Source organism: Apium graveolens, chromosome 9 (genome assembly GCF_009905375.1).
Source record: "Apium graveolens cultivar Ventura chromosome 9, ASM990537v1, whole genome shotgun sequence".
Lineage (NCBI taxonomy): Eukaryota > Viridiplantae > Streptophyta > Magnoliopsida > Apiales > Apiaceae > Apium > Apium graveolens.
The window spans coordinates 49768820-49781192 of NC_133655.1; the positions used below are offsets into that span (position 1 = coordinate 49768820).

At 41.0% G+C, this 12373-nt stretch overlaps 1 non-coding gene across 1 annotated transcript; it reads right to left on the bottom strand.

Moving 5' to 3' along the window:
* Positions 1 to 3500: 3500 nt before the first annotated feature.
* Positions 3501 to 3607, bottom strand: LOC141687608 (small nucleolar RNA R71). Its single transcript, XR_012561099.1, has one exon. It is a non-coding gene; the product is annotated as a small nucleolar RNA R71 (small nucleolar RNA).
* Positions 3608 to 12373: the final 8766 nt, after the last annotated feature.

Consider the following 12373-nt stretch of genomic DNA (forward strand, 5'->3'; position numbering starts at 1 on the left):
GGATATTGTTCATCCGTCGAGTAGTGATTGTATCCCGACGGATGTGCCTAACAGCAGTCATCTGTTGGATAGCCAAACTACTATCTCGATGGGTGTTCCTCATTCGTCGGTACTCTCTACACAACTTCAAATCCTAACAATTGTCACAAGTGCAGATGACCTAGTAGTAGTACAATCACTCTTAGGACTGAGGGTAGTGAGTGAATTGAGTGAGAGGTCGGGTTGCTCCCAAGTAAAAGGAGAGGAAAGGAGTGAACCAATGCAGACCATTTCTTCAGGTCTGGCAAAAGTGAGCGAGGGGAGTCCCACCTTAGATGGTGAAGGTGAGGGTGTGAAGGTGGGAAGCCAAGGGGAGCCCTTACATGCAAGTTGACATCCTTTAACCACCTTTTGGTACCACTTTTATATAAGTCAATTAGGGTCACATTTTGACTCTAATCAATCATGTAAGTCACTCTTCACCGTATTAGAGTCACTTTGCACCCTATAAAAGTCTCTTACCACCATATATTGGTAAAATTGACCTATTAACATCATATACATGCAATTTGATATCCTTTAACCATCTCTTGGTACCACTTTTATACAAGTCAATTTAGGCCAATATTTTAACTCTAATCAACCAAATAAGTCACTATTCACCTTATTAGAGTCACTTTGTACCCTATAAGAGTCACTTGCCACCATATATTCATACAATTGACATATTAACATCATCTACATGCAATTTAACATCCTTTAACCACCTCTTTGTACCACTTTTAAACGAGTCAATTTTGGGCATCATTTTGGCTCTAATCAACCATGTAAGTCACTCTTCACCATATTAGAGTCACTTTGTACCTTATAAGAGTCTTTTTCCACCATATACTAGTACAATTGACCTATTAACATCATATACATGCAATTTGACATCCTTTAACCACCTCTTGGTATTACTTTTATACAAGTCAATTTAGGCCCATATTTTGACTCTAATCAACCATGTAAGTCACTCTTCACCATATTAGAGTCACTTTGCACCATATAAGAGTCAGTTGCCACCATATATTGGTACAATTGACATGTTAACATCATCTACATGCAATTTAAAATCCTTTAACACCTCTTGGTACCAGTTTTATACGAGTCAATTTTAGGAAATATTTTGGCTCTAATCAACCATGTAAGTCACTCTTCACCATGTTAGAGTCACTTTGCACCCTAAAAGAGTCACTTTCCACCATATATTGGTAGAATTGACCTATTAACATCATATACATACAATTTGACATCCTTTAACCACCTTTTGGTACCACTTTTATATAAGTCAATTAGGGCCACATTTTGACTCTAATCAACCATGTAAGTCACTCTTCACCATATTAGAGTCACTTTGTGATAAGTGGCATTTTATACCACTTAGAACGTCTTAAAATGGCTTAAATTGGTGTCTTGAAATCAAGTATTTTGTGTATTTGATGCATTTTTCTAGTGTTTATGCATTTCAGGGTTTTAGTTGCATTTCGGGGGAGGAATCATCAAGAATAAGCCTTGGCATGTGTTCACCATTGCGAGAGGAAAGAAACGGGCAGATTACGGCGAAGAAACGGAGCAAATTCAGATTTTTTCCAGTAGAGGTCTGAGCGCCCGCTCAGCATTGCTGAGCGGCCGCGCAGCAAGCTGAGCGCCCGCTCAGCTATGCTGAGCGGCCGCGCAGGGTCGGGAAAAAAGACAAATTATTTTAGGACTTTTACTTCTGTTTGGTTTCCACTTCTATGTAATCTGAGTTTTATGGGACAATTATATAAGTATATTTGAGACATTTTCACAAGGGGGATTAAAAAGAAGATTGTGTTTTTACGCAAGGAGCAAAGGAGATAAGGAAGAAGACCGATTTAGCACACCGCAACGAAGAGGAAGCATATCTTCTTGTGATTCTTGTTTCGTTGTAACATTGGATGCTATTTTTCTTGCTTTGAACTTATTTACTCTTGTGACGTACTCTGTTTTAATATAATTAGTTTAGTTATTATTTTCTTGTGTTTGTTTATCATGATTTCATATGAACCTATGATGATGATAAGTTCTATTATGGGCTAATCGTGATCATGGGGTTGCAACGGATTTATTATGGAATTCTTTAATTAATCGTTTAATACTTTAGTGTGTGATGAATGCATGATATCTAGTATTGGTTGTGCGTATTCGTCTTATGTGCGTCGCGAACATATAAGATAGGGTGTTAATCTCTTGTGAAGCGACGGTGGATCTTGAGATTTAGAACTTGCCATGCTAGCATAGGTTCATGTACGTTGTGCATGATTAGTGGGTAACTCTAACAGTTTTATTTGCCCTATGTAATCAAAAGGAATAACTTGTGCTTAAATCGTTGTGTTGTCAATTTCTGTAGACATATAGGAACTCAACATAATTGATGACTATTCAACTTCTATCTTAATTGTGGATGCTTGGTAGAATGGTATTAGTACAATGAAAGTTGGCTTTTATCAGTTTCGTGTTATTCGATTAATATCATCAATGTCACATGCTAAAGGTAATAACAATGGCTATAGAAGGAAGTAATAATGAAGTTGTGATCTCATGAGTGTTTTATTATTGATAAATTGAAGTGTTAGTTAAGTGATTAATTAAGTAGTTAATTATAGTTAATATTTAATCAACAATTTTAAGTGTTAGTGTCTTAATATTGGGAAGTAATCATACATTGGTGAGTGAATTTAATTAGACAATAATTTAGTCTGAGTCTCTGAGGGAACGAACTAGAAAATATTCTATATTACTTGCGAACGCGTATACTTGCATGAATATTAGCGCGTGTTTTCGCCCTAACAAGTTTTTGGCGCCGCTGCCGGGGACTCGGCGTATTTGTTTAGTTTATGTACTTACCATCATTGGTCATTAGGACTCAGTGATTAGGACGTAGTAGTTACTTATTTTTTCCGGTTGTGTTTCAGGTACTTTAGCAAGCGTTTATGCAAACTCGTTCTCGTGCTCGCAAGAGGACTTTAGATACAGCTGAGGAGACAGACGAAGTTCTTCATATTCCGGAGAAGTTAGATTTTGAGGATTCGGATTCAGGAACTGAGCAGAAAGAACCAGTAAACATGGGAGATCGTATAGTTCAAGCTGATCCAGCTCTTATGGATTTTTCTCGGCCTAAAATTGATGACATTCGGTCAAGCATCCTTCATCCGGCTATTCAAGCTAACACCTTTGAAATCAAGCCGGGCACTATTCAGATGGTGTAGAATTCTGTTTCTTTTGGAGGAGCGGCAACTGAAGATCCCAACATGCACATAAGGAATTTTGTCGAGATCTGCAGCACTTTTAAGTATAATGGCGTGACTGATGAGGCTATCAAGTTAAGGCTTTTCCTATTCTCACTGAGGGACAAGGCTAAAGACTGATTACATTCTGAACCAGCTGGGTCCATCACTACGTGGCAAGATCTTGCGCAAAAGTTTCTGGTGAAGTTTTATCCGATGGAAAAGACTACTGCTATGAGGAGTGCTCTTACTCAGTTTACACAGCAACCTACAGAATCTATGTGCGAGGCTTGGGAACGCTACAAGGAAATGTTGAGAAAATGTCCACATCATGGAATGCCGGATTGGATGGTGATCACTGGTTTCTATAATGGTTTGGGGGCCCAATCTCGGTCCATGCTCGATGCAACAGCTGGAGGCGCCTTATGGGCTAAAAGCTATACTGAGGCGTATAATCTTATAGAGACGATGGCTGCAAATGAGCATCAAAACCCAACTCAGAGGATGATGTCAGGCAAGGTAGCAGGTATTCTGGAAGTTGATGCAGCCACCGCTATTGCAGCCCAGCTCCAAGCGCTATCAATGAAGGTTGATTCTCTGGCTACATATGGAGTTAATCAAATAGCTATGGTTTATGAGCTTTGTGCAGGTTCTCATGCTACGGATCAGTGTTCTCTTGTCAACGAATTTGTTCAGTATGTGAATAATTATCAGCGACAATAGCAGCCTGTGCCAGCGACTTATCATCCTAACAACAGAAATCATCCAAATTTCAGCTGGGGGAATAATCAGAATGCTATTCAGCCACCATATCAGCAAGGAGTGAGTAAACAGTTTAACCCACCTGGATTCCAGCAACCACAGCAGTATGCTACAAGGCAATCATATCCTCAACAGGGAAGTACAGCTGCACCTAATAGTACTGATTTTGAGGAACTTAAGCTGTTGTACAAGAGTCAGGCGGTTTCTATCAAGACCTTGGAAAATCAAATTGGTCAATTAGCCAATGCAGTGCTCAATCGTCAACCTGGCACTCTTCCCAGTGACACGAAAGTACCAGGCAGGAAGGAAGCTAAAGAGCAAGTCAAGGCTATTACCTTAAGGTCTGGAAAAGTGGCTGATGCTGAAAAGGCAAAAGAAGTAGAAGCTGAAATTAGAGATGAAGAATCTAAGCAAAAGGAGAAAGCGGTGGAACCAAGGAAGACTACTGTTGAACACACTCTGCCTGAGGCTAATACAGGGGAGAAACAGCTCTATCCTCCACCACCTTTTCCTAAGAGATTGCAGCAACAAAAGCTGGATAGACAGTTCGGGAAGTTTCTGGAGGTGTTCAAGAAACTTCACATCAATATACCTTTCGCTGAGGCTCTGGAACAAATGCCTAGTTATGCGAAGTTTATGAAGACTATTCTTTCAAGGAAGGTGAAACTGGATGACCTTGAAACCGTTGCTCTCACGGAAGAATGTAGCGCTGTTCTGCAGCAAAAGTTACCACTAAAACTGAAAGATCCAGGAAGCTTCACCATTTCTTGCACCATTGGAAATCTGACTTTTGACAAGTGCCTTTGTGATTTGGGAGCAAGCATTAATCTGATGCCGTTGTCGATCTTTAAAAAGCTGGATCTGCCTGATCCAAAACCCACATACATGTCGCTACAATTGGTTGACCGTTCCATTACTTACCCAAGGGGCATAGTTAAGGATGTGCTCGTCAAGGTGGATAAAGCTCTTCTTTCCTGCAGATTTTGTTATTCTGGATTTTGAGGAAGATAAGAAGATTCCCATAATCTTGGGAAGGCCTTTCTTGGCTACTGGCCGTATCTTGATAGATGTGCAAAAATGTGAACTTACTATGCGGGTCCAAGATCAGGATGTGACCTTCAACGTATTCAAGGCAATGAAATTCCCTACAGAAGATGAGGAGTGCTTAAAATTGGATGTGATTGATTCTGCGGTTACTTCGGAACTCGATCGCATGCTAATGTCTGATGCATTGGAAAAGGCTTTAGTGGGGGATTTTGACAGCGATGATGAAGATGGCAACGAGCAATTATAATATCTGAACGCTTCTCCCTGGAAGCGAAAGCTGGACATACCATTTGAATCTCTTGGTACTTCTGACCTTAAGAATGCTGAAGGGAAGCTCAAACCATCAATAGAGGAAGCACCTACCTTGGAGCTCAAGCCATTACCTGAACACTTGAGGTATGCTTTTTTAGGTGATTCATCTACGTTACCTGTTATTATTTCATCTGACCTTTCAGGTAGTAAGGAAGACAAGCTCTTAAGGATTTTGAGAGAATTCAAATCGGCTATAGGATGGACCATAGCAGACATCAAGGGGATAAGTCCTTCATATTGTATGCATAAAATTCTGCTAGAGGAAGGTAGTAAGCCAACTGTGGAACAGCAGCGAAGACTGAATCCCATCATGAAGGAAGTGGTGAAGAAAGAAATTCTGAAATGGCTGGATGCAGGCATCATTTATCCTATTTTTGACAGTTCGTGGGTGAGCCCCGTACAATGTGTACCTAAGAAAGGAGGTATCACTGTGGTCGCAAATGAAAAGAATGAGCTCATCCCTACTCGAACAGTTACAGGATGGAGAGTATGCATGGATTATAGAAAATTGAACAAAGCCACAAGGAAGGATCACTTCCCTCTTCCATTTATTGATCAGATGCTTAACAGATTGGCGGGTCATGAGTATTTTTGTCTTCTGGATTGTTATTCCGGATATAATCAGATTTGTATTACACCAGAGGATCAGGAAAAGACTACCTTCACTTGTCCATTTGGCACGTTTGCTTTTCGCAGAGTTTCGTTTGGGTTATGTGGCGCCCCGACCACTTTTCAGAGATGTATGATGGCTATATTCTCTGACATGATTGGAAATAATGTCAAAGTGTTCATGGATGACTTCTCCGTCTTTGGACACTCATATGATGAATGTTTGAATAATCTGCGCGCCGTACTCAAAAGATGCGTGGAAACTAATTTGGTGCTCAATTGGGAGAAATGTCATTTTATGGTGCGTGAAGGCATTATCCTTGGGCATAAGGTCTCTAGCAAGGGTCTGGAGGTGGACAAGGCCAAGGTGGGAGTCATTGAAAATCTTCCCCCACCTAATTCTGTGAAAAGAATCCGTAGTTTTCTTGGTCATGCGGGTTTTTATCGGTGATTCATCAAGGACTTTTCAAAGATATCAAGCCGTTGTGCAATTTGCTTGAGGAAGATGTGCCTTTCAAATTTGATGATGAATGTTTGGCAGCATTCGAGACTCTCAAGAAGAGTTTGATCACTGCACCAGTTATTACAGCACCAGATTGGACAGAACCGTTTGAGATGATGTGTGATGCGAGTGATTATGCGGTAGGTGCAGTTCTGGGACAGCGCAAGAAAAACCTCTTCCATGTGGTCTACTATGCGAGTAAGACTTTAAATGGTGCCCAATTGAACTACACCACTACTGAGAAGGAGCTTTTGGCTATAGTCTTTGGTTTTGAGAAATTTCGATCGTATCTACTTGGTACGAAAGTAACAGTATTCACTGATCATGCAGCTATTCGCTATCTAGTTTCCAAGAAGGATTCGAAGCCGAGACTAATTCGTTGGGTGCTTTTACTTCAGGAATTTGAGTTAGAGATCAAAGATAGAAAAGGTACTGAGAATCAAGTAGCTGACCATCTCTCTAGATTGGAGAATCCCGATTCTACTTCACAGGATAGGACGTTAATCAATGAATCTTTTCCGGATGAGCAGTTGTTTGCAATTCAGGAGGAAGAACCATGGTTTGCAGATATTGTAAACTATCTCGTCAGCAATATAATGCCTCCTAATTTGACATCCGCTCAAAAGAAGAAGTTTCTGCATGAGGTGAAGTGGTATATGTGGGATGAACCATATTTGTTTAGACAGGGAGCTGACCAGATCATTAGGAGATGTATCCCGTTCTGTGAGACGGAGGGGATATTACGAGACTGCCATTCCACGGTTTATGGTGGACACTATGGTGGTGAGAAGACGGCAGCTCGTATTCTGCAAGCAGGTTTTTTCTGGCCTACTTTGTTCAAGGATGCTCATCAGTTTGTTTTAAGGTGTGATCGTTGCCAAAGAGTGGGAAATTTGTCAAGGAAGGATGAGATGCCATTAAATGTGATGCTTGAAGTCGAGGTCTTTGATGTGTGGGGAATGGATTTCATGGGGCCTTTTAGCTCATCTTGCAATAATCAGTACATCTTGCTGGCAGTCGATTATGTCTCAAAATGGGTCAAAGTTAAAGCTTTACCGACAAATGATGCAAAGGCAGTGCTAAATTTTCTTCATAAGCAAATTTTCACAAGGTTTGGAACACCTCGGGTAATCATAAGTGATGAAGGATCGCATTTTTGCAACCGTAAGTTCACTTCTATGATGCAGCGTTATAATGTGAATCATCGAGTAGCTACTTCCTATCATCCGCAAACAAATGGTCAAGCGGAAGTGTCTAACAGAGAGATAAAGCGCATTCTAGAGAAGGTTGTTTGTCCGTCAACGAAGGATTGGTCTTTAAAGCTCGATGAAGCTGTTTGGGCTTACAGAACAGCATACAAAACTCCACTTGGGATGTCACCGTTTCAGTTGGTGTACGGTAAGGGATGTCATCTACCTGCGGAGCTTGAGCATAAGGCCTACTGGGCATTGAAGAAGTTGAACCTGGATTTAGATGCAGCTGGTAAGAAAAGAATGCTTCAGCTTAATGAACTTGATGAATTTCGACTTCAAGCGTACGAGAATAACAAAATGTATAAGGAAAAGGTGAAGAGGTGGCACGATAGGAAGCTACATCCTAAGTTATTTGTGCCAGGGCAACAAGTTCTTTTATTCAACTCTCGGCTCCGACTTTTTCCTGGGAAGTTGAAATCAAGGTGGTATGGACCTTTTATTGTAAAAACTGTGTTTCCACATGGAGCGGTGGAAATTTTTGAGAATGATCCGGACCAAGCAATCAAGGTTAACGGTCAGCGGTTGAACCACTACTATGGGGACATGGCAAACCGAGAAGTGGTTAGTGACATTTTGTTGACTACTTGAGAAGGGTATGAAACGTCAAGCTAATGACGAAAAAGAAGCGCTGCGTGGGAGGCAACCCATGAATTGTTGTTACAGAAACTCTTAGAAGTTAATAACCTATCCAAAAACACAAAAAAATCAGAAAACAGGGGCTGAAAAAAAAAATTCCAGTGATCCCCTGAGCGCCCGCTCAGCTTTGCTGAGCGACCGCGCAGCAAGCTGAGCGCCTGCTCAGTTTTGCTGAGCGACCGCTCAGGGGTCGAGTACCAGAATTTTTTTTTACAGTTCAGAAAAAAAAAACAAAAAACAAAAAACACAAAAACAGTTTTAGCCCATAAACCCACGATTTGTTCCCACTACCCCATCATTTTACCCCTTAATTCCCAAACCCTAATCTAATCCACACCCTATATATACATACACCTATCCTACATATATCCCACAAAACTTCCTACACTTAAACCCACTCACAAACATCAAAAATCAGTTCTTACACACTTTTATTCACGAATCAATGGCACCCAAGAGAGCACGCACTATTGACAGCAGCAACACAGTTCCTACTGCTGATTCATTGAGGGGTACTGCTGCAAGGCCTCGGTTAACTGACAGAGCCGCGGAGGAGGAGTACACTAGGCTGTTGGGGAAGCCGATTCTGAAGGAGAGGGGGTTTTTACCATCGGGGAGGGATGGTGAGTTGCTGCCCATGATTGCAGAGAAGGGGTGGATAGCTTTTTGTGAGTCACCCGAAGCGGTACCGATGAGCGTTGTTCGCGAGTTCTACGTGAACGCGAAGGCCGAAAAGAATGGGTTTTCTGTGGTCCGTGGGCTGACGGTTGATTATCATCCTGCGGTGATTCGCCGTGTAATTGGACAGCGAGAGAGGAAGCCCGAGAAGGAGAACTGGAATGAAAAGACTGCTGAGGATTTTGACTTGGATTTGATTTGTGCGACTCCCTGTCGACCGGGCACAGTTTGGACCTTCAGGACCGGCACTAATGAGTATCATCACTTTCCGGCGATCGCCATGAACAGGTATGCCCGTGCATGGAATGCATTTATTTGTGCTAATATTTTGCCTTCTTCGCATACACACAAGGTCACAGTTGAGAGAGCACAGTTATTGTGGGGAATTCTGAATGAGGAATACTATGTGGACCTTGGTGAGTTTATCTACCAAGGAATTCTGAAGTTTTTGAGGGGAGTGAAGCATATGAACATCCCTTATGCATCCACGGTTACGAAGCTATGCCGAGCAGTGGGAGTGAACTGGCTGGCTCATGAGCAGTTGCAGTTGCCAGCAGCTCCGATTGATTCTGGCACTCTGAATGGGATGCAGGAGTGGACCGGTGGTGAGCCTGAGGAGCATGGGCTGGGTTATCGTCTTCCAGGAGGGCGTCCAGCACGAGGTGCTACTATGGCTAGGCCAGGGCGTGATGAGGCTGGTTCTTCGAGAGCTCAGGAGTGTGCTGGGATGGGTGATGCCCAGTATAGGAGGCTTTCACGGCGGATGGATGCCATGTATGAGAAGCAGAGCAGGTTTGCTCAGGAGCTCACCCTTGCGTTAGGGACTGCTTTTCGAGGCCTTGAAGCTGATATCCAGTGGCCAGTTTTTGGTGAGGACTCTGCATACCCGCCGCCTGATACTCCACCCACTGAGGGTGATGATGATGATGACTCCGAGTAGGTATACCCTGTGTTCCTTTCTACTACTTTCACTGAGGATAGTGAAGATTTTTAGTTTGGGGGTGGTAGTTAAGGAATATTGTGTGTGTGTCATATAGTTGCATATTCATGATAGTTTAGTTCATATAGTTGCATAATTTATGCCATATAGTTTTTTTGTTATGAATGTCATGAAGCTCATGCATTTACCATGATCCCTTTTGTAATGATTTATCGACTGAATTGTGATATTGATGCGAGTGTAGTGATAGCATTAAAGTGATATTAAGTCGTGTAGGTTGATATGCATGCTAGAAACAATTGTAAGTCCACTAAGTCTTAGAGAATGTGTAAGGGCTAGATTGTTGTTATGATTTGGTTGTTTTCAAGGTCAATCTACTTATTATGCTTAGAATTCGATTATAGGTTCTTAGTGATAAAGGCATGAAAAAGAAAAAAAAAATTGGAGAAAAAAATATGGAAGTTGTTGCTAGTTGTGGCTAGGCGTCAAATGGCTAGTAGCCGGCTCGCATATGGTGCGAGTAGTCTAGGGTTGAGCAAGATGGAGTGAAACGCACTTGCTCAGAAGTTATTAAAAAAAAAATTTAGTTTATGCATAATTGATCAAGAGTGTGCTCTTTGGTATTCGAGTTATTAAGTTCTTAGGGGACTTTGTGCCTAGTGACCTAAGGCTTTTAGAGTCTGGGATCCGCTAACCTAACGCTCTTTACATGGATACCATTGTATAAGTCTTTTGTGGACCTCACTCATTGCACGGTCAAATAAGCATTTGAGTTGTATATAAAAAGCACGATTCCGTAATAAGCTCCAGAGTTCTTGTAGTGTTATATATCACTTTGTGCCTAGAATTTTTTATTCTTTGTATAATCATAGGATTGCCTTGAGGATAGTCTAGTCATAGTAATTGGTCTAGTTCCGAAGCATATCTGTTAAGCATTTGCACACACCACGTTTCTGGCTGTATGTCCGTTTGCATGAGTTTATTGATCTTTAGTTGTCTAACTGCATTCGTTGAGATGTGGCAATTTGGTTGGTTAATTGTAGTAAGGGGGATCGCTGCATTTTCATATAGATTGCATTCATGCATGTTTTTATTTGTTTTTGAGTCTGTGACGCTTGAGGGCAAACATCGATTTAAGTTTGGGGGTGTGATAAGTGGCATTTTATACCACTTAGAACGTCTTAAAATGGCTTAAATTGGTGTCTTGAAATCAAGCATTTTGTGTATTTGATGCGTTTTTCTAGTGTTTATGCATTTTAGGGTTTTAGTTGCATTTCGGGGGAGGAATCATCAAGAATAAGCCTTGGCATGTGTTGACCATTGCCAGAGGAAAGAAACGGGCAGATTACGGCGAAGAAACGGAGCAAAATCAGATTTTTTCCAGTAGAGGTCTGAGCGGCCGCTCAGCATTGCTGAGCGGCCGCGCAGCAAACTGAGCGCCCGCTCAGCTATGCTGAGCGGCCGCGCAGGGTCGGGAAAAAAGACAAATTATTTTAGGACTTTTACTTCTGTTTGGTTTCCACTTCTATGTAATCTGAGTTTTATGGGACTATTATATAAGTAGATTTGAGACGTTTTCACAAGGGGGATTAAAAAGAAGATTGTGTTTTTACGCAAGGAGCAAAGGAGATAAGGAAGAAGACCGATTTAGCACACCGCAACGAAGAGGAAGCATATCTTCTTGTGATTCTTGTTTCGTTGTAACGTTGGATGCTAGTTTTCTTGCTTTGAACTTATTTACTCTTGTGAAGTACTCTGTTTTAATATAATTAGTTTAGTTATTATTATCTTGTGTTTGTTTATCATGATTTCATATGAACCCATGATGACGATAAGTTCTATTATGGGCTAATCGTGATCATGGGGTTGCAACGGATTTATTATGGAATTCTTTAGTTAATCGTTTAATACTTTAGTGTGTGATGATTGCATGATATCAAGTATTGGTTGTGCGTATTCGTCTTATGGCGTCTTATGTATTCGTCTTGAGATTTAGAACTTGCCATGCTAGCATAGGTTCATGTACGTTGTGCATGATTAGTGGGTAACTCCAACAATTTTATTTGCCCTATGTAATCAAAAGGAATAACTTGTGCTTAAATCGTTGTGTTGTCAATTTCTGTAGACATATAGGAACTCAACATAATTGATGACTATTCAACTTCTATCTTAATTGTGAATGCTTGGTAGAATGGTATTAGTACAATGAAAGTTGGCTTTTATCAGTTTCGTGTTATTCGATTAATATCATCAATGTCACATGCTAAAGGTAATAACAATGGCTATAGAAGGAAGTAATAATGAAGTTGTGATCTCATGAGTGTTTTATTATTGATAAATTGAAGTGTTAGTTAAGTGATTAATT